Source organism: Lathyrus oleraceus, chromosome 4, assembly GCF_024323335.1.
Source record: "Lathyrus oleraceus cultivar Zhongwan6 chromosome 4, CAAS_Psat_ZW6_1.0, whole genome shotgun sequence".
NCBI classification, from domain to species: Eukaryota; Viridiplantae; Streptophyta; class Magnoliopsida; order Fabales; family Fabaceae; genus Lathyrus; species Lathyrus oleraceus.
In genome coordinates this window covers 224,125,028-224,152,437 of record NC_066582.1, presented here as the reverse complement: position 1 = coordinate 224,152,437, position 27,410 = coordinate 224,125,028, and positions in this window count along the sequence as shown.

Sequence of the window (27,410 nt, the reverse complement as noted above, 5' to 3'; positions counted from 1 at the left end):
TAATGTCTAACCACAACTTACTTGTGTGACATTATTGATCCCAACATGACCTCCACCAAGTGAATGGACTTGCAAGTCAACTTGCTAAGGATTAACTCCACACAAGTCGACAAGACTACGCCATTCTCCTATCCTAAGTGCACTCGAGTTCGGGTATAGAACTCATCTCACAAAGATCACCAAGCATACAAGGAATTAATATCAAGCAATTCAATCATTACATACAATACAGTAGTCCCAAATTGCACAAAAATATGTCACAAAAGAATATAATACAACAAAGGTGAAAAGTAGGCAAAACCCACTAGGGGTGTTTTCCCCAGCAGAGTCGCCACTTTTCTGTAGCGGGGTATTCGTTACCATTGGAGATATTGACTAAATCCAAGGTAAATCATACAAAGTCGAGTCGCCACCGCACTTCTATTTATCCAAAGGAATGGTTAGAAAGCGAACAAAAACCTAAAAGTTTTAACAAAAACTAGTAAAAGAAACAAAGATCTGGGTAAGGGGGTTGGTTATGCAATGGGAAGGTGTTAGGCACCCAAAACATCCTAGGTACTCCTAGGGAGCCCTTTTCACACTTGTTGCAACGGTTATTGTTTTGTGAAAATTTTATTTGTGCAAACATGATTGAAGAGATGAGAAGAGAATATACAAGTTATTTACATTTTGTGTTTGGATGGATAAACCCATTGCCTATGTACCCTCTTATAAAAAGATTAGGATCTAGTTCGGGGTAAAAATCTCAAAACAAATGAGTGGATTGATTGGTCCAAAAGCCTTAAGGTCTTTTGTTATCAAAGGGAGAAAACTCAACCTAAAACCACAAGTCCACCATGTGAGGATAGCTTCAACATGCTAGTGAGGGGTTAACCCTATAATAAGCATGGAAGGCTCATTGTCCATCACTAAGGTTATAGGTGAGTATTACATCTACCACAAAGATAACTCAAACCTAATAGCTAAAGGTTATGGAAAATTTTGATTAAGAAAGTGGCTATTGAAACCACAAAAGAAATTTGAATGGGTTATATTTACCAATTAGAAGTATATACAAAAGATGGTCAAAGTTGACTTAAAGATTCAATTCAAAATGAGTGTTATGAAAAGAAAGTTTGAAAATCAAAATCATAAGGCTTAGGTTTCTAATGTTGAAAACAAAGTCAAATGTTTGCACAAAAAGAGTTTTGGCTTGGGTTAGGGTGGAGAGATGAAGAATAGGGGGTAAGTTCTAAAGAGAACAAAAAGGTGAGGGATAAGAAACGAAAACACACTAGGAGTTCCTCTCTTGAGATCATATTGATGATCCAAGTAGATCCCATCCTTTGGAATAAGCAAGCACAAAGCATAAGCGATCAAATAAGTCTCATAAGAGATCCTCAATGTATCTTGTATCTCACTTGAATGAACATGGTAATGATCCCACAATTAAGCTCAAAAATGGAAACTCCTAGTTCAAGAGCACACACATCAAAAGTTCACAAGTAACCAAACATCACACACTATATCCATACAAGAGGCTCAAACAAATGGGTGGGCTTTAGTCAAGAGGGGTCATGTCAACCTCGACAAACAAGCCAAACTGTAATGGGTAATCTATAGCTCTTAACCACTAACATTGAACGTTAGGGTGAAGCTGATCAAAATGGAAATGAGGATGAGACCTCATGCTCTTAACCCTGGCCAGGGTGAGCTCATGACAAAGAAAGCGTGGGGATCCAGAAAGTGAGATCCTATTCCACTTGACAGACACTGGACAAAGATCTTGGGTACATGTTCAGAAGCATCAGCACGTAGTGCGAGCATAAAGAACGACTCACTGAATAATGGGGGATTGGCTACTAATCCCTTTTATCCGTCAATTGCCTCAATTCTTGGAGGTCTTATCAGATAGCGCATGCCTCATCTTGGAGGTCTTTGAGCACAATTGTAAACAAACACAAACAGAGCCTCTGAAGGAGGACTTGCCAGCAAAATGCCTGCCAAAAAGGTGACAGGACTTCAGACTACATGAAGTAAGAAGCTAACTACCTGAGTGGTGTATCAACCATAATCCAAAGCTCAAGCAAGAGATAAAGTAAGCAAGCAACTAAGGTACCTGTACAAAGACTAAACAGTTAATATTTCAGTTATAAAACCCACAGACAAACAGTGAATCCTTCCAACAATTACACAATCCAATGAACAATGCCCAAGCATTCAAATGAACTCATGAGCTCAAGCACATCACCTAAAATCCTACAAAACAAACACAAGTTAGAACTCAAATAATTTGCATCTCACAAAGTGAGAACAAATCAACCATCAATGCTAAATGTCCAAACCTGAAACACAAAACAAGGTTAGTTAATGTACAAAACACTAGTGCAAAGACTAGATTCAAAACCAAATTAAATAATCAAAACAGAACCCAATCTTTTACACATTACACATTCAAACAATCCATAAAATGTCCTCAAAAGGACCAACATCAAATCAATAAGCAAGTATCTCAAATGGCCTATGCTATGCAATGACCAAAAATAGGCACAAAATGAACTTCAAAGTTAGAAAATTCAAATCAAATCAGAAATGCATGCAATGACTTTGAGATTTTTTGTACATGTTCCTCATGTCATGAACAATCAATATGTAAAAGATCAAATCCATAAAGTTTCAAATGATATATGAACAAAAATGCAACAATTCAATGTCACATTTTTCTCTATGTGTCAAAAATAATGATAGCATGTGAGAAAAATTCCAAACCAGTGATCAAAAATTCATATCATGTGTGAATGTCAAGCATGCAAAAGATGGGATCAAATGGCTCAACATAGAGAATTTCACAAAGCATTGAACACAATAGGTCAAATTAGCACAATGTTCAATCAAAAATATCCACATAAAAATCCAGACCTCAACAAATCATGAAATTAACACTAAAAAATAGTAGACATCCATACAAAACCATGAAAAAAAATTGGGATTAAATTGAACTATTTTTGCATTTTTAGTGAATTAAACAAAACAAACAAAATAAAATGAAATATTAAAAGAAATGGAGGGAAACGAAATATATTTGAATAAATCCAGAAAATATCACAGCCGTTGGATAAGGCGCGCATCATGAGTCAATGGCTTAGGTTCAAATGATCAAAATGCACCGTTTCATTAAACACGGTCAACACACACATCAGCAGTCAAAGGCACACGCAGCTTGGTCAAACAATCCACAACCAATCAAACAGACACACAGCAAACACATGGCAACACACATGGACAAACCCTAAACAACTCAGACGCCGGAGCTACAGTTTCCGGTCGTCTTCTCCGGCGCGATTCCGGCGAGTTCTGTAAGACCCCAATTTTGGGCCCTAAGATCCCTCATGGCCCATATCATTCATATCATAACCTCAAGGATCATTGCTTGCCTTTGTCCCCTCCTAGTGGGTAGATTGCCTTGTGGTTTGTTTCTTGATCACCAAGCATACTTTGCATTTGTATATCTTTGCTTTCATATGTTTATTAACCAAAAAGTACAAAAATATTGTCAGTCTAACCTTGTTGCTTGCAGTGGAAGCAATCATCAGCAATTAGGTCAAAGTCAGTCATTGATCAGTCAAAGCAATGGATGGTGGCCATTCTTGCAGAATTTGGGCACCATGATCAATAATCAAAGGTTCATACACCTGGGGACATCATTTGAAGTCAAGTTCTCAAGGATTTAGGGTTTGGAATTCATCAGAAGAGGCCCAATCATTCAAAACCCTAGAAAAGTCAACAGACAGTCAAACTTGGTCAACTGTTGATTTAATCAAAGATTTGATGGATAGAATTGATTTGAAGGAGTTCATTCATGCTTGTATAAGCCTCATCTATCATGTCCAACCTCATCATGGAAGAAAATCAAGCCAATCAGAAATTTTCCAGAAATAGAAAGTGGACCTGTATTTTCAACTGCCAAAAATGGAAACTTCTTGATCTTAAACTTACATCATGATACAAGCTTCAAATGAATTTTTGCCCAACATGAAAGTTGAAGATCTTGTCTTCCCATTTTCAAAAAGTCCAAGAACTCTCAAATCCCATGTGTGGTTGTCAAGATATGATCAAATCATTTTCACCAATTTTTGAACTTCAACAAGCCATATCTCTCAAACCATAAGGCCAAATTTGGTGGGGTTTTTTCCTACAAACCACATTTTTCATCCTCTTTCCAAAAATATAAATTTCATGACCTAAAACCTTGCCAATCAAAATGGCATTTTTGGACCTATTCCTTTTAAAATCAAAGTTTGACTCACAGTTGACTTTTTGATTTATGGACTTTTTCATCATTTTGCCAATTGGGAAATGTTCCATATCACATTTGTGACTTGTCTCAAGCCTTAAACCATCATCATATCACCATTTTCCTACCATTTTGGACCAAGGTGCAAAGTTGGCATTTTTATGCATTTTTGGTTCATTGAGCAAATCAGGTACAGCATGCTAGTACAGAATAAAAGCAGCAAACATACAGTCTGCTAGCAGCCTGATTGCAGGCCCATTCGCAGCAAACACACCCTCCATTTCCCCACTTATGCACACTTAGCAATTTGCAAAAGGCATCATTAGGCAAAAACCAGCTTAACACATCATTAGCCAAACTTAAACAGCAAATATAAAGCATGTTTGCTGTCATTTGCAACCCTAGTTTTGGCAGCCTCCACACAGAAAAATAGAGATACTCTCTTTCTTGCATTTGGGACGATTGGGATTTTCTGTTCAAATCATAAAAGCACACAAGTTCCTCTTGCTTCCTTCATTGTCTGGACAACATCTTGAGCATATTCTCATCATCATTTCTCAACTGAAACGCCTTCCCTAGCTCTGCATCTTCAAGGCATCCTGCAATGGCAGAAATCATTTCAAGCTAGCTTGTGCATTCTGGAGTGGAAATAGCTTCATCATCCATCAACATAAAGCACAAGAGCCATCTGTTTTGCCCTGAATCACTCAATACAATCCTGTTTCACATTGTCTTCAAAAACAAGTAAGCAATTCAACTTCCTCCTTTTACCATGCCATGATGTGATTTGGATAGTTTGTTTGATGCTGATTCAAATGAATGTTGGCTTGCTTGAAATGGTTATGTCATGGCCAAGAAATCTGGATTTCATGTTGTGTGTCCAAACTTATTTCTGTTCGATTCACCTTGCTTGCTTTGATTCCTTAAAATGTGATGCTATATTATTGTTCCTTGATGATTAATGATGCTGTTGGTATGATTGATTATGGATCCTGGACATCTTAAAATTTCAATCTGCATATTATTGATGAAGGCATGCTGCTGTTTTGAAACCCTCATACTGTTTCCAGAAATCCACTTGGATTGTGTTTTGTGTGTTGGTATTAGGATATTACATAAGTACATATGCCTTGCCATTGAGTGGTTTTGCTCAAAATCTGTTTGATGTTAATGATGAACATTGTTGCTGATGAATATGCTGCTGCTGTGCGAATTTATAACCTATCCAGGATTTCCATGAGTGATGTTGGTTTGGTCATTGGCTAATGTTGTTTGATTTTCATTATGCCATGTTATTATGTGATTTTGCTTGAACTTGTTCACAATGTTGAACACACAATGCCATGTTGTTGCTGTTGTATGCTTGGTCTAGTTTGTTCATGATGCTGACTGCTTGAATGTATGCTGCTGTTATGATGAATTTGTCCAAATTTTGCATGAATGTGCTTATGCTGTTTTTGATTGATGTTAGTTGATGTTAGTTATTGCATGAGCATTGAGGCTGGTTAGGTTTATTTTGTTCATGGTTGATAAATGTTGCTGAATGATGTTGCTTTACCATTACCATGCTGATGTATGTTTGGTTGAGTCATTTTTGTTTTGATGTTGGTGACAACACAAATGTGCCCTGCTATTAAACCTCCTGACCATTGCCCTGAAATTCATATGTTGATGTTTGTTATGTTTGGTCATAGGTGCTGGTTTATTGTTTGATTGTGTGTCTATGAACCTTACACAATGCCATGATGATGATACCCTGTAGCTGCAACCTTAAACCCTGTCCAGGAATTCCATAATTTATGTTTGTTTGGTTGATTGGTTAATGTTTGCTTGATGTTCATTGCACCATGCCCTTGTGTGTTTTTTGCTTGAAAACTTATTGGATGATTGTTGAACCATGGAGTTGAATTGATGAATGCTGCTGATATTGGTATATGCTGTTGTTCATGATTTGTGTTATAATGATGATGACATGATGTTGATGAACCAAGTTGCTAACAATGCTGTTAAACCCTGCTGCTGTTCATTAACCCCAGCATATCTTCCAAGAATCATGTACATGTGCATATATGTTGGCCATTATTTCTGCTTGTAATCCCATGATACATCTCATTACCATGATAATTGTATGATATTTGAATGAGTTTTGTTTGTGGATTACATGAATGTGTGCCTGCTGCTGTTATAATGAGTATGGCCAGGAATTTGGTCTGAAGGTGTATTGGTTTGTTGCATCATTGCCATGATTAGTTGTTGCTGCTGTGTTGTTTTAAAAAAAAAACTCTAAGGTTAATTCCCAGAAATCTTCCTGCTGATTGCTTGATATCTATGTATGATGAAACATGATGATGATGTTTGTATACTGAACCTGACCATTGCCCAGAAAAGTCCATTGCATTGTGTTTGTCGTGTTGGGGTGGTGGTTGTTCAATATTGCATGATGCTGTTTGCCAAGCCATGCTGTCTGCTTGATGTTGTTTGTCCATGATCGTTGCTTAACATGCCATGATTATTTGTTGATGATGCTTGATGTTGTTGTTCATGATTCGATGCTTACAATGCTGGAACCATTTTACTGCTGTTTAAACCTTGGCTCTATCCAGAAATTCATGTGATGTGTGTTTGGTTTATTGTGTTTTGGTGTTGCATAATTGCTATTTGCCATGCTGTATGTGGAATGCTGTCAGATTTTATTTTGATGATTTCATGAAGATGCATGATTGGTCGCTGTTTGCTTGATGATGATGATGAATACCACTGCTGCATATGCCCTGCTGATGAAAAACTTCGAAATTGCTCATAAAATCTACATGTTTTTGTGCTAGCTGTATTTGGCCGTGGGTGTTTGATTGTTGCATAATGGTTATGATACATGTTGCTGTTCATTTGTTGTTGTTCTGGTTGATTGATTAAGACTGAATGATGAGCCATTGCTGTTGTTTGTTTTGTTTTGGATCAATACCATGAGCCATGCTGCATAAACCCTAAGGGTTTTGACCTTGAAACACAATTGGTTGTTTTGATAGAATTTCCTGCGTGTGTACTGTTTTATTGCCAGCCAACCAATCACAACATTTTATTCTGTTTGCCAAAACGCTGTAGTTTTAATTAGTGACTTCACTATTTACACAATTGCCATCGGTTGACTTGGTTTGACCCCATTTGCTATGCTTTCATGTTCATATTTCATCCAATTATTCATCAAACTTCCATAATTCATTTTAAATTCATTTTAACTCCAAAAATTGTGAGATTTTTTGCATTTAACTCATGAATGTGTCTAGTATTTTATGGTGAATTTTAATTAATTTTTCATGTTCTGGATTTTAAATGATAATTGATTTTCCAACATGTATGCCAAAATGATACATTGTGCCATTCCTTTTGTGAAATTGTCATTTCATATCCAATGCCTTTGAAATTTTTTGTGGTGAAACTAGACACATTGACCTTCATTTCCATATAGAGTTTCTGCATTTATCATTTGTGGATTGAGAGTTATGATTTTCTGAAGTTATGTGTTACATTTGGTGCTATACCATGAACATGCATTTTCCCAATTTTTGTTCACATGCTTCCTCTTATCCAAATCACTTGAAATTTTGCATGAATGATCTATCATATGTCTAGTTTGTGTATGAATTTTCTTGGAATTAATCATGCTGTTTTCCATTTGATTGAGAATTTTCTTCCATACTTAGTCATTTGTTGACTTTTTGTGCTATGCCTTGCCAAATCCTTTATGAAATTCTCAAATCTTATTGTATGACTTTGAAATTTCATATGTGATAACTAGACTCTTTGAGCTTTGCATTGGTGTTAATCTCATTCATTTCTCTTCTGTTTTCAAATTGATATGATTTTTTGAAGTTGACCCATGCTTGTTGACTTTCACCATGCTTACTTGAATTTGGTTTGACTTCATGATTTTACTTGACTGCCTTCCTCTCATCCAAATGCCATGAAATTTTGCATGTATACCATGTTAGATGTTAGGATTGAGTGTGATTTATTTCATAATTTTTGAAAATGTTTGAGTTGACTTTTGAATGAAGTCTTTGCTGTTGACTTTTGCATGCTTCCTTTGCTATGCTTTGCATCCCTTTGCATATGAAATGTCATTGATGCATGATTTTTAGTTTGAATCCAATTGAGAATGCTTCTTGAATATTTAGACTTGGTTTGGGTTGACTTTTTCTTGCTGCCTTGACTTTTTCTTTCATCTTTGACCCTAGGCTAGTCCTAGTGGTCTTCTGAGCTTATGTTGAGTTCATCTGTTTCAGGTTGAGCACCAATGCCCCAAAGACCTTTCAATTTTGATTGAGTTGGTTTGTTTATCATGTGCTAACACTTTGTTTTGTAGGTGACTCACATGTTTGAGTCTTTGTGCCTTGCACAATTGGTCCCTCTGTGGTTGACTATTGGTTATTTCCTTTTGATTTTGACTGTTGATCTGTTTACTAATGAGTTTGACTTTTTCAGGTACTTTAGTTGCCTAAGTTCTTTGAACTTGCTTGCTTTGCTTTTTAGCATTTGCTTTGAGGTATAATTACTTCTTCTTCATGTAGTCTGGAGACCCGGTCTGTTATTTGACCGGGCAAACTGTCTGAAGTCCTCCTTAAGAGGCAATGCCTGTGTTTGTTTAAATTTGTCCTAAGCAGGAAAAGTCCTTCAAGTAAGGCAATTGGTGGAAGGTAGGGATAAGCAATCTATCCCCCACTATTCAGTGTGTCCTCTCTTTGCTCCCATTACATGGTTGAAGCAATGATATAAATACCCAAGATCTAATCGAGTCAATAATGTGGAGAGAGTTCCTACTTTCTGAACTCCCACACTTTCTTTGATGCTCTCTCTGATTTGAGATTGAAGCAATGAGGCACACCCCTCATCTCCTTTTCATCTGCTTCACTTGAGCCCCTCAATGGCCAGGTTAAGAGCAACATTCACCTATTACAGTGGACTTTCAAAAGTCAAACCCTCTTGTGTGAGCCCCATTGTTTGGCTATAGAGTGTGCTGGCTAATATTCATTGATTGATTGATTGCTTCATATGCACTTGCCTGCTTATATGTTATGCATTTATCATCATCATCAATTGCTATTAATGCATAATCATCTCATTTGTTTTGTGATGCTATCATTGTTGTTTGCCCATTGAGGACAATTGTAAGTCCATTGCTTTGGCATTTGTTCCTGTGATATGGAAGGATAGAGTGTAAGACCTCATTGGTCACTCATATCTTCTGTTTATCTGTTTGTATGTGAGGATACAGTTCTAAGTCCCTGTAAGTTGGCATCTGTTATCCGGTGATCATAATTTGATCTGTTTGATTTGTATGTGAGGTTGCAGTTATAAGTCCCTGTAAGTTGGCATCTGCTTTCCTGTGATCATAGTTTGTTTTATCTGTTTGTATGTGAGGTTGCAGTTATAAGTCCCTGTAAGTTGGCATCTGCTTTCCTGTGATCATGGTTTGTTTTATCTGTTTGTATGAGAGGTTGCAGTTATAAGTCCCTGTAAGTTGGCATCTGCTTTCCTGTGATCATAGTTTGTTTTATCTGTTTGTATGAGAGGTTGCAATTATAAGTCCCTGTAAGTTGGCATTTGCATTCCTGTGATCATATTGTTGCTTTTGTTCTTGTATGTGAGGATCCATTATAAGTCCCAGTAATGTGGCATTGGATTTCCTAGGACCATACTGTGGAGTTAACCTAAGTCCAGACAGATTGGCAGTTAACCTCCATATCTCATTTCTTGTTTTCTTCTGTGGAGATTAGTGTAAGACCATTGAGTGGCTTCTGATATCCCGTTTTGTTTTAGGAGATTGGTATAAGACCATTGATTGGCATCCGGTATCCATCTTTCTTTTTGTTTGTTTGTTATTTGCCATTCCAAAGGACACACTTGAATCATCTGCTATATGATCTCAAGAAGTGAACCTTCTAAGAAGTTTTACTATCCATCCTTCATCCATTCATCATCCATTATGTCCTAAATCTTTTCACACTTTATCTTTCAAATTTGACATAAGTGTTGTGCAAACATCTTCATGTTTTCTAACCAAAAACCTGGACTCAAGTCCTTGACTTTTTTTCAAAACTCCATTTCATAATACTTATTTGAATTGGTCTTAATCATACTTTGACTTCATTTTCATAATCATAATCAGTAACTTCACTCATTCACTTGTTTTGGCTTTGTCCATTAATGTTTTCATACATGAGCTATAGGTTTGATTTATCTTAGTGGTTGATGTTAATCTCACCTTCTGTCTTTAGTGATTGAATTGTAAGTCTTCCTTGCCTATTATAGGGTTAACCCCTCCCTGGCAAGTTGAAGCTGTTCTCACATGGTGGACGTTGTTGTTTGTATAAGGTTGAGTTTTCTCCCGTGGATAACGTAAGACCTAGGGTTTGTGTTTAAAATTGAACCTAACCCACTTTTGGAAATCTTTTAGCCGAACTACGGCGTTCTGATCCTTACCTTTGATGGAAGGTACGTAGGCAACGGGTTCATCCGTTCGAACCCAATAACCCAATAAAACTTGTATATTCTTTTCTCACCATCCCAATCATGTTTGCACAATATTTTTGTCATAACAAATAACAATTTAGCATAACAAGTGTGAAAAGGGCTCCCTAGGAGTACCTAGGACGTAGTGGGTGCCTAACACCTTCCCATTGCGTAATTTACCCCTTACCCAGAATCTCTGATCTTTTTATTAGTTTTCTACGTGTAAAACTTCTTAGGCTTTTGTTCGCTTTTTAGCCAATCCTTTGGATAAATAAAAGTGCGGTGGCGACTCGAAATTTCAATGTATCTCTTAGCTTATGATTTAATCGATAGATCATATAGCGACGAATACACCGCTACAAGTTCAGACCAATTTTTTTCCAGAAATCATCAAGGCTTACATCATTCGAACCGCCTTCTCATGTACATTCCAAATATCATAACCAAATCTCCTAATTCCTCATGGATTTTCCAGATCGAATGAAAACATTTCCTAGATCTAAACTTATAGTTCATCATACATGCTCAATTCTCAACCATTTTTAATTCTAAACATATCTACATAACCTACACAACATTCTCTTCACATCTATGATCATAAAACAGCAAAAGGAAAGAATGAATTTCAACTCACCTGAAATTGAAGCTTCCTCAATTCACGATCTCACAGGCTATGAAGCTCCATATCTACTCCTTTGACCTTGCCTTGAAGCTTTGTGCAAAGAGAATCAGTTGAAACCACCTGGATCTACTTCAATTTTTAAATTCCATCAACATGAGAGTGCACATGAACTGCTCGAAATCTAGCTGAATTGCTCAAAATAGTGGATGATTCTTGCTCAATGAAGCATGATGATCAAGAATATGCAAGAATTTTTGGTGTTTGTCTGGAGAAAATCAAAATTCGAAGAGAGAGAAATTGGAGGGAGTTTTGAATTTTCAGATCTGAAATGGTTCTCCTTTTCAGTTAGGATTAGGGTTTTGGTTATATCCCTTGCTAATCACACTGAAAATCAAATTAGCCATCCATTAATCATGATTAGTGAGATATGAATCCATTTGCAAAAAATGAACATTAAGCTTCCAAGGCCATAATCCACGTGCAACCTCTCATGCAATGGCTGGAATTCACTCAATAGCAACCAAGGATCATCATTGGAATGTCAATTTGCTTGTATCATAAGCCAATAAGGAATGATGAATAATTTCTTCAATTTGAACACATGTGAAATAATGAAAATACAAGCCATGATTCCTTTGCACAATTGAGCCAAGTGATATCATTTTGAGATGCCTTGAACATGAGGAGAATTTTGCAAAAAGAATGAATCAAATTGGAGCATTGTATCAAAAGTTAGGTCATTTTGAATTTCCATGCACACCTTGTGATCAAATGACCATAACTTCTCAACCATTCATCATATGGACATGAATTAGGACTTTTTGGAAAGGGGAGACAAAGATCTACATTTGAAACTTCTTTGACATTGACAAGTCAAGTTGAATGTGGAGCAGAAACTTGCCAAATTTGGAAACTTTGAATTATAGGTCATTTTCCATTTTTAGTAACTTTTGCCATGACCTTTGAATCTTCAAGATGGATGTTTAGAATGGTGAATAGACCCTATTTGAACATGATTGAGGTGTCTCAACTCATTTCCCCACCTCATAGTCCTCAGTTGACTGCACAGTTGACTTTTGGTCCTCAAATGACCTTGAAATGTCTTGATTAACTTGAGTCTCTACCACTTGGTGAAATTGCTTCAAAATGAAACCCTAGCTCATGTAAGCTCCTTATAATAATCATGTGGTCCTCATCTCAAGAAAATACCTCATCTCTTGCACAAAAGATCTTCTTGAAGCTCTTGACCTGGTGATTGCTTAAGCTACAACAAAAGATGTTGGTGACATATTTTTGTGCTTTTGGTTAGTGAATAAAACAAGAAAAGCAATGATATACAATTCAAGCATGCTTGGTGATCTCAAACCACTCACAAGAGATCCCTACCCAAAGGGAAAGGGAGCCAAGATGCTCAATGATCCTTGAGGCTATGCAATGCAATGTTATGATGCCATGAGGGATCCGAGGGACAAAATTGGGGTCTTACAGGGTACTTTAAATAACTGTTGTTATATGTCTCAACCTATCATAACTGTTACTTTAAACAACTGTGTCGTATGTCTTTTAATAAAATAAAATAAAATGCAGCAGTACAACAACAAAAACATCAAGAACAACAAGAACTACAACAAGAACAACAAAAACAATAACAACAACACAAAAAACAACAATAACAACAAGAAGAAAAATAAGAAGAAAATAAAGAAGAAAAAGAAGAAGAAGAATAACAACAACAAGAACAACAATAGCTAGAATAACAACAACAATAACAAAAAAAAGAAGAACAACAACAACAAAAAAGAACAACAACAAATAACATTACTAACTTGAATCCATATTTCCTTATCTCATTCAAGTTGGAGAAGAGGTGATGGAGTTCTGAAATTTGTTAATGAAAGAAATTATGTTTTGGAGTTTTGTTTATGTAAGATATGATATTTTCGAGTTTGCTTTAGTGGAGAAATAGAATGTCATAAATGGAAGAAGATGTTTGGAGGTAGAAGATGATGTTCATCTAAGTTGGAAATTCATCTAAGTTTTAGGTTTCACACGGATCACTAATGATAGTGTTTTGAGCGTTGATACTCACTAAATAGACGGTAAATATTTGTTTAATAACGGTGAAAAAACTCAATAAACACACTTATATAAAGTGGTTTAAATATAAATAAAAACAAAATTGTAGATTTTAACCTATCACACCGGTTACTTTAAATAACTGTTGTCGTATGTCTCAATCTATCACAATGGTTACTTTAAACAACCATTGTTGTATGTCTTTGAATAAAATAAATTAAAATTCGACAGTAGAACAAGAACAACAAGAACAACATGAACTACAAGAACTACAACAAGAACAACAACAAAAACAACAACAATAACAACAAGAAGAAGAACACGAAGACGAAGAACAATAACAATAAGAACAACAAGAATAACGACAACAACAACAACAACAACAACAATAAAAAAAGAACAACAAGAACAACAACAAATAACCTTGCTAACTTGAATCCATGTTTCGTTATCTCATTCAAGTTGGAGAAGAGGTGATGGAGTTCTGAAATTTGTTAATGAAATAAATTATGTTTTCGAGTTTTGATTATGTAAGAAATGATGTTTTCGAGTTTGGTTTAGTGGAGAAATAAAGTGTCATAAATGGAAGAATATGTTTGGAGGTAAAAGAAGAAGTTCGTCTAAGTTAGAAATTCATTTAAGTTTTAGGTTTCACGCGGATCACTAATGATAATGTCTTGAGCGTTGATACTCCCTAAATAGATGATAAAGATTTGTTTAACAACCGTGAAGAAACTCAATAAACACACTTATATAAAGTGACTTAAAAATAAATTAAAACAAAGCTGTAGATTTTAACCTATTACAACGGGTACGTTAAATAACGGTTGTTGTATGTCTCAACATACCACAACAGTTACTTTAAACAACCCTTATATATTTTTTAGGCTTCGAACTCTTGACGAGACGTCATTCTTCACCATAATTGCAAGTTCCATCCGTGGTAAAAAGTGTCTTAAAACTAAGTTTGCATGATGATCACTATCATTCATATTGAATTGTACATAGTCAGGACGCCTAAGTTTGAGACAAATGCTTGTATCAACGAACAATGTTAGGATATATTTTTTGCTCTTCCAAAAATTATCATTTTCATTTGGCGAGCAAGTGAGTCAAAGTAAAGTACGAAAATTACTTTACTTGTGTTTTTTACTGAGTTCAGAATTTCATTTGATTTGAAGTTCATATCTCATGAAATGTGACTATAAACACAAAATATTAAGAATATTAGTAAGCATCGAGTAGCCGTTCTCTAAATCTTTCACTTATCTATTTAACTTAATTTATAATTTTTCTATACCTGTAGATATGTATTAGCAAGAATATAGTTTTTAACTGTGAAATTATGTTAGCATGATTACATGCAAATTTGAATGCAACTAATTTCTTCAACAGAAGAACCGATGACTTTGATAACAAGATTACATGCAATTATGTTATTCTCAAATATATTTAAAATCCAATTTTAGTCCATTAAAACATGTTAACAAGATTTCATTTAATGAAACTAATCCCTTCAAACCCTATAACCCTCAAATATGTATTTCAGTATACAGTTTCTCGACATGAAATTATACTTAAATATCTTAATCATTTCAAGTAATAGGAGTCAAAAATTAAATGCAAACAACGATAACATTAGTACAAAAACCACTTCTTAGATCGGTTAAAAATGAGTTCTTAGGTCGGTTGCGTATGCGACAACTACTACGAATAATATATTTTATGATAAATTTTTCACGTCAACCAATTAAAACCGAGGTCAAATGTCCAGTAACGCGACTTTTCTTATAAATTAAATCTTATCCCTCGGTTTTTAAGTAAAACCGACAGGAAATATAGTCCAAAATTTGAGATTTAATTCTCAAATTCTGCAAATTTGTGTTTTATTTAGAAGTAAAATGACACCCATATTTTATTTAATTTTTTAATTATAATATAAGTACTCTATTCCCTCGGTTGTTTAACCACTCGAGATATAAATTTCAAATAATATTTTATTCCAACATCAAAATGTTAACTCTCAATCACTTTTGCATTTCTCCTAAACTTTTTACGCCTTAACGAACGAACTCAACACCATTCTTCATCTTCTCATCCTAATGAACTAAACCCCATTCCTCACCTTCTCCTCCTAACGAATGTTTCGTACCTCAAAAAATACGATCATTTGTGAAGCGCATCACGGAAAATTGATTCAAATAGAGTCGTCACCGAATTTTATTTATTCCAATGAAGGAATAAGAAAATATCGATAAAAAGTTTTAAAAAAGAAAACAATCCTCGCAACAAAATTCAGGGTTCATGAGTCAATTACGCAAGGGAAATGTATTAGCATCCTTCACGTCCGATGTACTCAATGGGAACCTTTTAGTTAAATTTGCGATTGAATATTAACTTATGTTAATTGTTTTCTTCGAATTATTGAAAGTGAAAGAAAATAATGGGATCGCAAAAATATTTTTATTAGGATGTTTGACAAGATTGTTTGTATTGCTTCTACGTATCCTCAGGTACAATTAGGAATTCAAAGCGACGTAGATCTGGGCAAGACAAACGATAATTTTTATAGATTTTATTATAGTGCTTGACGAGACGTGAATCTCGCTCCTACGTATCTCCAGGTGTGATGGAGAATTCAAAGTTACGTAGTTCTTGGTAGCCAAGAGTGTTGTTTGATTGATTTTAATGGACGAATGTTTAGGTCATATTCTAACGGTTAAAGATTGACTTGTTTACTCGCGGATGGGAGACTTAGCGTTTGTTTGTTTTGCGGTAGAAAGATCATGTTTGGTCGCATTCTAGAAGTTTAAACATTTAGTTGTATGCTCGCGCATGAGAGGCTTAAGCACTTGTTGTATACACATTAGAAAGGACTAAATAATATAAGTTTGTGAAAAGATTTTCAATCGCATGGGGGAGAGAAGTATGGTGGATACGGAAGATTTTATGGTGTTTCTCTGAGGCAGAGGGATATATAGAGAGAAATGTAACTCAACGGTGTGGTGTAATGAGTGAGCTACATGGTTGATGGTCGTTTGTGTGGCTGGGCTTGTTATGTTGTAAGGAGGATGAGGTTGTTGTGATAGGGAAGAAGGAGGTTTTTTGAAGAAGGGAAAGATCAGGGAGGGAGAAGAACTATGGGTTCTCGAGTCATTGAAGGAAGGGATGAAGATGTAGTGATGTTGTTCATGGTGTGTGTGTGTGGGGGGGGGGGGGGGGGAGAGAAAGTTTGCAGAAGGATTTTTCATCCTGGAAGCGCTTTGTGAGAGAGAGTATTTTATCTATTTTTCACTTGACTTTTTTTTATGAAGAGAGGGGTAGCTTTTTTTTAATTCTTGAATTTCAAAAGAGAGGAATATATAGGTCAATGTGAGAGTAGCATATCAAAGGGTCCAAAGGGTTAGGATGCGTGGCCCATCCTCTATGGAGGACCACTTTTCTGTTGAAAGAGAGAGAGGATCAATTATAGGACCACACATTTTCTATCAGTGAGTGGAGACTTTTTCTATTTTTCATTCACGCACGCGTGGCAGCAAGTAATTGGAAGAGAGAGATCATTTATTTTTATGATTTTTTCTCTTTAATCTTAATGTTTATTATCTATTTTTTGATTGGATGAATGGAATAAGTGTGGATCGTTAATATGAGACATTGATTAACTTGAATCAATGGCTCAAATTAAATCAAAGAATCACACATAATTTAAAATGCCAAAGTTGCTCCTTCTAGAAGCTTTAATTAATTTATATGAGATTAAATCAATTAAAACAATTAAAATTCACACCTTCTTAAATAAAAATGATAAAAATAAAATGAAATGGTGGAAAATTCTATTTAATTATTTTGAAATTTTTGACAAATAGATAAAAATAAAATGGATTAAAATGAATAAAAATCAAGCACAAAAATGTCCAAAAAATTAAAGTGAATGCACTAAAATGATCAGTACAAAATAAACTTTTCGGCAACATCAGGTTCTTGTTAATTTTTGAAGTGGAAATGTCTGGTTGAACAAGCTCAGGCTGATCAAAATGTGACTTAAAAAGTAGTCGAAAAGAATAAAGCGAGCACGTCGGGTTAAACTACCCGAAACATAGATTAATAAAATTGATGTCTACATGTCCGCTCTTTAAGTTTTTAGCTCGCTAATTTTATGCATATTTGAGAAACCATTAAATCAATTTGTCTATAAATACGGAAATTTATTCTGGTTAATATTTTAGGCATTATGCTGAAGATAGAGAAAAACAAGAAAGGGGGTTTGAATTGTTTTGGAGAATAAAACCTTTTCAGAATTTAGACACACGCAGAATAAAATTGTGACACAGAATTTTATACTGGTTCTCTTGAAATTCAAAGCTACTCCAGTCCACCCGGCCAAGGTGATTTTACCTTCAAAAAGGACTTAATCCACTAATCTTGAAAGATTACACAAACAATCGTCTAAGAGAATAATCCCTTGGCCCTCTCAAGTATTCAGACTACACAGAGTCACTTGAGGAAGTATCTTAGCAAAAATATGATTTGTAATGCAGTGTGCTTCTAACAAAAGCAAATATTACAGAATTATAAGAGCAACAATTTTTCACGTAAGAGCAGCAACTCGTGAAAAGGTAAGAGAGGATGATTGAGAGTTTTTGTATTCTTGTGTGTCTCAGGTGTATCTCTCTTATGAAGTATTACGTCCTTTATATAGGCGTTAGAGAGGACCGTTGGGTGATGATAGGGTCTTGGTCATTGAAGAATGTTTATAGTCATTACTCTCCTTGTTTCTTTCTAAAACAGTTTTGTGCGCGTCATAATTTCCTTCTAGAAATAGTTTCTTTCTAAAAACAGATTTCTTCATGGTTACGCGTTTTGAGCTGGTGAATCTGTATCAGAGTCTTGTTAGTCAGAGTTCAACTTCAGAGGTTGCTTCTATCTGACCAAATAAGAGTTTCTCTATACTCTTGACTTCTTTAGATTCAGAGTCTGGATTCAATCTTCTATAACAGAGTTTCTGACTTCTTTCGGTTTTGCTAGCTCCTACGTTGATCAGAATTAGAACCTTCTGGATGCGTTTCCTCTGAGTAGCATCTAATTGCTGGATTCTGTCTCTGATGCTTTTATTTATCTGATTGTTTGATCAGAGTCCTGCACACTTAAGAAAAAATTCGTAAATGTACCATTTTGTTTTTAGCCTTTGTTATCATCAAAATCTTAGAGATACATTGTAGAACCAAGTTTGTTCTTACAATCTCCCCCTTTTTTATGATGACAAAACAATACATAGTAGAGGTGGAACAAAAAAAAATTATCAAATCAGATAAGGAAAGGGACTCCCCATAAGTTAGATCCTTAGATTAACCAGAAGTTCTTACCAGACCTTCCTTGGTTTAGTACTTTAGCTACTTTCCTGCATATCTTTAATCATTGGTTTAATAATAATTTTTAATAATGTTTGCATTGCTTTGAGAGGATTTAGTTATGTTTCCATCAGAGTTGTTTTAGTTCTCCCCCTTTTTGTCAGAATCAAAAAGTCATAGCAAAAAAAATTGATATTGATAAAAACAGCAGGTACAGATAGGCAGCACCAAAGGAAGATATCAGAAAGCAAAAGAAACATCAAAACAGAAAAGCAATAAGAAAATAGCCTAGGTGCCTAAGGGTTTATGGGCGGAGGCATCCTTTGAAGCAACTGAGACAACATATTCTGAATGTTGTTGTTGACAGAATCCTGTTGGTCCAGCCTAGCCCGAACCACTTGTTGTTCTTTCTACAGTTCCTCCAGAGTCTTCAAGACCAGAGGGACAAACCCAGAGTTGGAGTGCTCCCCCTGAGTCAGAGCATCAACTTTGGCCTTGTCAGCTTCTTCTACAGGAATACGAGATGCTTCTTCAGCTTCGGCTTTAGCTTTTACCTCAGCCTCAACAGTAGCGCAACAGCAATAACATCAGTAGTAGCCTTCTCTTCAGCTTCTCTGATCTGTTGTTCCTCTTCTTGGCGTGCTTTTTCTTCTGCTTCCTTTCTGGCTTGTTCCTCAGCCTCTCTGGCTAAGCGCTCTTGGAGCCTAATACCAGCGTCTCTGATGAAGTCGTTGCAGACTTGTTTAGAGAGGCCTTTCAGTTTGAAGGCTTTAGAGGTCATCCAACTGATCACCCTGTTCCAGTGGATCCTTACTTCAGAGGGATCATCATTGATGCCAAAATTGATGGTCAGAGACTTGACCTTCTCTACTGAAGACTCTGAAAAAACTCGTATTGCTTCTTCTAGGGTAGGGAAGGTTGTTTCTGGTTCAGTGGAAGAGGCTAGGGAGGATGGAGAAGGTGAGTTGGGGGCACTGAGATTCAGTGTGGGAGTGATGGAGGCAGCGGAGGTTGTTGGTGTAGGAATGAAAGAGGGTGACGGTGTTGTTTGTTCAGGTTGTGGATTTGGTTCAGATGGTGAGTGTGTTGGTTGTTATGCGGGTGGTGGTGTTTGAGGTGGTTCAAATGGAGTTGGATTTTGTTCAGGGGGTGGGGTAGTGACTGCTGGTTCATATTCAGAATGTGATGGCTGTTGAGAGGCCAAAGCACGGACTTGTAGCTGAGCTAGAGTGGGGGATTTGGGGTCAGAAGGTTCATTGTCGGAGGATAGGACATAGTATGATGGGGATTATGGAGAGGATGATGATGATGGTGATGTAGTTTCATTCAGCATTTCTGCTACAGAAACAGGTAGTGTGGTGGTAGAAAGGTTGAATTTAAGTGAGGGTGGGTTATAGGATCTGGTGGTTGAGGGAGGAGTTTCTTCAGATACTTTGAATGTTGACCTAGTTCTGACGGGTTCATCTTTGTTTCCCAGAATCAAATCTTCAGAGATGTTGGGGTGACTTCTTGATTTCTTCTGGATGGTTGAGGCTTCAGATTCATCTGGCTTTTGTCTTTCAGATACTTCTGGTGCTTTAGTCTTTTCGTCAGAACCTGCAAGAGTAATCTCCAAATCTGCAAGTTTCTCAACTAGCTTTGACTTTTCAGGGTCAAGCTTATCATCAAATCTAACATGGATTGATTCTTCCACAATTTTGGTTTCTGTGTTGTATATTCTGTAGCCTTTAGAGCGTTCTGAGTATCCTAACATAATACCTTTTTATGCTTTTGAATCAAACTTGTTCAGATGTTCTTTAGTATTGAGAATAAAACAAGAGAATCCAAAAGGATGGAAATAAAAAATGTTGGGTTTTCTTCCTTTACACAGTTCATAGGGAGTCTTCTCTAGAATAAGTCTTATAGAGATTCTATTCTGAATATAACACGCTGTATTCACTGCTTCAGCCCAAAAGTGCTTAGCCATATTTATTTCATTGATCATGGTTCTGGCCATCTCTTGGAGTGTCCTATTCTTCCTTTCTACAACTTCATTTTATTGTGGAGTTCTAGGACAGGAGAAATCATGGGATATTCCATTAGAATCAAATAGTTCCTCAAAAAAATTATTTTCAAATTCGCCACCATGATCACTTCTGACTCTAATGATTTAGAGTCAAACTCGTTTTGCACTTTGGAACAGAAGCTAGTGAATACAGAGTGAGACTCACTCTTGTGCTTTAGGAATTTTACCCATGTCCAACGACTAAAATCATCAACAATAAGTAGTCCATATTTCTTTCCATTGACTGACGCCATCTTAACAGGCCCAAACAGGTCAATGTGAAGAAGTTCCAGAGGCTTAGAGGTAGAAATAATATCTTTCTTTTTAAAAGATGTTTTTGAAAATTTACCTTTCTGAGATGCTTCACATAGAGCTTCTGAAGAACACTTTAGTTTAGGCAGGCCTCTGACTAACTCGAGTTTATTTAGCTGAGAGAGTTTTCTCATGCTAATGTGGCCCAAGCGTCTATGCCATACCCATTGCTCTTCATGAACAGACATCAAACATTTTACATTTTGTTCTTTTAAATCCGAAAGATTTATTTTTTAAATATTGTTTTTCCTCTTGCCAGTGAATAACACAGATCCATTGTTTTGATTTATGGCTTTACATGTTTTTTGATAGAAGATTACATCATACCCGTTATCACTTAATTGACTTATTGATAACAAATTATGCATTAATCCTTCTACATAGAGAACATCGGATATAGAGGGAAGAGTTCCATTACCAATAGCTCCGGAGCCTCTGATTCTTCCATTCTGATTTCCTCTGAAACCTATGAAGCCAACATTTTTATGTTCCAGGCTTTGGAACATATGCTTTCTTCCCATCATGTGTCGTGAGCATTCAGAGTCCAAGTACCATGATTGGTGTCTTAACACTGCTGCATAAGATATCTGCAACATAAACAATCTTATCCTTTGGTACCCACAATCTTTTGGGTCCTTTGTGATTAGTTTTCCCAGGGTTTCTTAGAACTTTGGGTTTTCTAGCATTATTGAAATGTTGTGCTTGTCTATGTGTGTAATGATAAGAAAGGGAAGATTTGGGTTTGTCATCTGTAGAAGACTTATCTTCACTTGGGACATACCATATTCCTCTTTTGTTATTCTGACGGACTCCATAAATCATGGATGCCATTCTGCTTCTTTCTATCCCATTTTTCAGAAACTTTTGAAAAGATTTTTCATATTTATATATTATTGTGTTCGAAGTTTGTGGGGCTTGAGATAACGCTTCTTCAAGTTTTGAACATTGTTTCTTTATGGAGTCTCTTTCTAGTATCAAGGTTCGATTTTCATCTTTTAGTTCTGTAACTGTCATCTCAAGCTTATCACATTCTTCGATGGTTCCTTCAAGAACCTCTTTCAAGGCTTTAAATTTTTGTTTAAGTTTCTAATATGAGTTTAGAGTTTCAGAAAGGCATGATTCAATGTTAGAGCGAGAAAGATCAGAAAATACCTCTTCAGAGTTAGATTCTCCATCTGATGTATTTCTGGAGGTTATAGCCATGAGTGCAACATTTGCCTGTTCTTCAGAGTCTGATTCAGAGGAATCGGGTCCACTATCGTCCCAGGTGGCAATCAGTCCCTTTTTGGTTTTGAATGAGCTTTTCTTAAGACCTTCTCTTTTAGAGCTTTCTTTCTTCAGCTTGGGATATTCATTTTTGTAATGACCTGTTTCCTTGCATTCATAGCATGTTATATCTTTGTTTGACTTACCTCTGGAAGTTGATTCTGAGCGATCTCCCTTGGGTCTTGGTCTTCTAAAGTTATTATTCCTTTTTCTCCAGAGTTGTTTTACTCTTCTGGTTAAAAGGGATAACTCTTCTTCATCGTCAGATTCTTCCTTCTCAGATTCGTCATTGTCTTCTGTAAGAACAAAACTAGTTCTACAATAGAATTCCAGGATTTTGATGATAACAAATGATGAAACCAAAAATGGCACCCTAACGAAATTTTTCTAAGTGTGCAGGACTCTGATCATTTTATCAGATACACACACTCATCTGATACAAAGTGCTAGAAGAACAGACGCATCTGAGGAAGAAAGTGCGCCCAAGAAGTTTTGACTCTGAGCAAAGCAAGACAGTAAAAGGAACCAGAAGCTCTAACATCAACTGGTCTTAGTTCTGATGATTTTAGAGGACTAGTACTCTGAGAAGCTCTGATGAATTCAGACATGATCTCCTTTTGAAGAATGACTCTGATACAACAAGACTCTGATGAAGATTCACCAAATCCAGAAAGGTTAGTGGATTAAGTCCTTTTTGAAGGCGAAATCACCTTGGCTGGGTGGACTGGAGTAGCTTTGTTTTCTAAGCGAACCAGTATAAAATTCTGTGTGTTCTTATTTTTGAAAAAGCTTTTATTTTCTAAAACAATTCAAACCCCCCTTTCTTGTTTTTCTCACCTTCAGTTGGTATCAAAGCTTCGGCTCTGTTATTGATTTTCTAATCAAACACTTAACAGTGTAGAGAGATCCAGAATGAGAAAAACTATGGACAACACCAATGAAAGAGATAGTTACAACGCTAAGCCTCCAGTCTTTGATGGTGAGAAATTCGATTACTGGAAAGATAGAATTGAAAGTTTCTTTCTGGGCTACGATGCTGATCTCTGGGACGTCGTCACAGTTGGATACATGCCACCTGTAATAGATGCTGGAGTTGCCATTCCCAGAAGCAAAATGACAGATGATCAGAAGTGTGAATTCAAGAATCATCACAAAGCTAGAACGATACTTCTCAATGCCATATCCTACAATGAGTATGAAAAAATCACCAATAGGGAAACAGCTAAAGAAATACTTGACTCCCTGAGGATGACTCATGAAGGAAACTCTCAAGTCAAAGAAACAAAGGCTCTGGCTCAAATCCAGAAATATGAAGCCTTCAAAATGGAGGATGATGAAGCTGTAGAGGTAATGTTTTCTAGATTTCAAACTCTAATTGCAGGTCTCAAAGTGCTAGATAAAGGATATACAACTGCGGATCATATCAAAAAGATAGTCAGAAGCTTGCCAAAGAAATCGAGACCCATGGTCACAGCCTTAAAGCTATCAAAGGATCTGAACAACATCAGCCTTGAAGAACTTGTCAGTTCACTCAGAAGTCATGAGATAGAACTGGAGGAAGATGAGCCTCAGAAGAAGATCAAGTATGTAGCACTAAAGTCCAGATCAAAAAGGCGCAAGTCTGACAGAAACAAAGCCTTCCAGGTTGAAGAAGAAGACATTGATGACTCTAAAAAAGAATATTCTGACGATGAGGGAGAATTATCCCTTCTGACCGGAAGAGTAAAACAACTCTGGAGAAAAAGGAATAATAACTTCAAAAAACCAAGATCCAAAGGAGATCGATCAGAATCAACCTCAAAAGGTAAATCTAACAAAGATGTTACGTGTTATGAATGTAAGGAAACAGGTCATTACCAAAAGGAATGTCCCAAGTTGAAGAAAGACAGTTCTAGAAAAGAGAACTTCAAGAAAAATTCCTTCATGGGACTGATGGCTACCTGGGACGACAGTGAATCTGACTCATCAGAATCAGACTCTAATGAACAGGAAAATGTGGCACTCATGGCTACCACCTCCAAGAATACTTCAGATGAAGAATCTGAATCTGAAGAGGTATTTTCTGAACTTTCTCGATCTGACCTAGAATCATGCCTATCTGAAACTCTAAACTCATATCAGAAACTCAAACAAAAATTTAAGGCTGTAAAAGGTATGCTTGAAGAAACTCTAGAAGAATGTGGTAAACTTGAGATAACAATTTTAGAACTAAAAGATGAAAACAGAACCTTGATATTAGAAAGAGATTCAACAAAGAAAAAATGCTCAAAACTTGAAGAAGCGTTATCTCAAGCTCCACAAACTTCAAACACAATAATTTATGAATATGAAAAATATTTTCAAAAGTTTCTGAAAAATGGGATAGAAAGGAGCAGAATGGCATCCATGATTTATGGGGTCAGTCAGAACAATAGAAGAGGAATTGGGTATGATCCTAGTGAAGATAAAACTTCTACTAATGACCAACCTAAATCTCCATTTTCCTATCACTATACACATACACAAGCACAACGATTTAATAATGCTAGAAAACCAAAAGTGTTAAGAAACTCCAGGAAAACTAATCACAAAGGACCCAAAAGATTCTGGGTACCAAAGTATAAGATTGTTTATGTTGTAGATATCTTATGCAGCAGAGTTAAAACACCAGTCATGGTACCTGGACTCTGGATGCTCGCGACACATGACGGGAAGAAAGTATATGTTCCAAAACCTGGAACTTAAAGATGCTGCATTCGTAGGCTTCGGAGGAGATCAGAAAGGAAGGATCAGAGGCTCTGGAACTATTGGTAATGGTACTCTTCCCTCTATATCCGATGTTCTCTATGTAGAAGGATTAATGCATAATTTGTTATCAATAAGTCAATTAAGTGATAACGGGTATGATGTAATCTTCTATCAAAAAACATGTAAAGCCATAAATCAAAACAATGGATCTGTGTTATTCACTGGCAAGAGGAAAAACAATATTTAAAAAATAAATCTTTCGGATTTAAAAGAACAAAAGGTAAAATGTTTGATGTCTGTTCATGAAGAGCAATGGGTATGGCATAGACGCTTGGGCCACATTAGCATGAGAAGTTATCTCAGCTAACTAAACTCGAGTTAGTCAGAGGTCTACCTAAGCTGAAGTTTTCTTCAGATGCTCTATGTGAAACACGTCAAATAGGAAAATTTTCAAAATCATCTTTTAAAAAGAAAAATATTGTTTCTACCTCTAAGCCTTTGGAACTTCTTCACATTGATTTATTTGGTCTTGTGAAAACAGCATCATTCAATGGAAAGAAATATGGACTAGTTATTGTTGATGATTTTAGTCACTGGACTTGGGTAAAATTCTTAAAGCACAAGAGTGAGTCTCACTCTGTATTCACTAGCTTCTGTTCCAAAGTGCAAAACAAATTTGACTCTAAAATCATCAGAGTTAGAAGTGATCATGGTGGGGAATTTGAAAATAATTTTTTTGAGGAATTATTTTACTCTAAGGGAATATCCCATGATTTCTCCTGCCCTAGAACTCCACAACAAAATGGAGTTGTAGAAAGGAAGAATAGGACACTCCAAGAGATGGCCAGAACCATGATCAATGAAACAAATGTGGCTAAGCACTTTTGGGCTGAAGCAGTGAATACATCATGTTATATTCAGAATAGAATCTCCATAAGACCTATTCTGGAGAAGACTCTCTATGAACTGTGTAAAGGAAGAAAACCCAACATTTCTTATTTTCATCCTTTTGGATGCTCTTGCTTTATTCTAAATACTAAAGAACATCTGAACAAGTTTGATTCAAAAGCACAAAAAGGCATTATGTTAGGATACTCAGAACGCTATAAAGGCTATAGAGTATACAACACAGAAAATAAAATTGTGGAAGAACCAATTCACGTCAGACTTGATGATAAGCTTGACCCTGAAAAGTCAAAGCTAGTTGAGAAACTTGCAGATCTAGATATTACTCTTGTAGGTTCTGACGAGAAGATCAAAGCACCTGAAGCAACTTCCACTCAAACTTTAGAAAGAACTAAATCCCCAGCAATCCCAAAGAAAGCTAAAAGTCGCCTGAACATATCTGAAGAGTTGATTCTGGGAAACAAGGATGAACCCATCCGAACTAGGTCAACCTTCAAGGCACCTGAAGAAACCCCTCCGGGACTAGTATCTCTGATCGAGTCTACTTCTTGTGATGAGGCACTTCAAGATAACGTCTGGGTTCTATCCATGCAAGAAGAGCTAGATCAATTCACAAAGAATGACGTCTGGGATCTTGTTCCTAAACCTAAAGGCACTCACATTATCGGAACCAGATGGGTGTTCAGAAACAAGTTGAATGAGAAAGGAGAAGTTGTCAGAAAAAAGCTCGGCTGGTGGCTCAAGGTTACAGTCAACAAGAAGGCATTGACTATAATGAAACCTTTACCTAGTCGTCAGGTTAGAATCTATTCGCTTACTTGTTTCATTCGTTGTAAATCATTCTATCAAACTATATCAAATGGATGTCAAGAGTGCATTTATTAATGGGTATATATCAGAAGAAGTGTATGTCAATCAACCTCTAGGTTTATTCAAATTATCCAGAACACGTTTTTAAACTTAAGAAATCTTTATATGGACTAAAACAAGCTCCCAGAGCTTGGTATGAAACATTAAGTAATTTTCTTCTAGAACATGATTTTATCAGAGGGAAAGTTGACTCTACACTCTTCTGTAAAAACATTAATAATGATCTCATGTTATGCCAGATATACGTTGATGATATCATTTTTGGTTCAGCTAACTCCTCTGTATGTCAAGAATTCTCTGAGCTAATGCAGGCAGAATTCAAAATGAGCTTAATGCAAGAACTAAAGTTCTTTCTAGGAATTCAGATCAATCAAGCTTCATAAGTCACCTACGATCATCAAAGTAAATACATAAAATACATTCTGAAGAAATTTGAAATGGCGGAATGCAAACCTG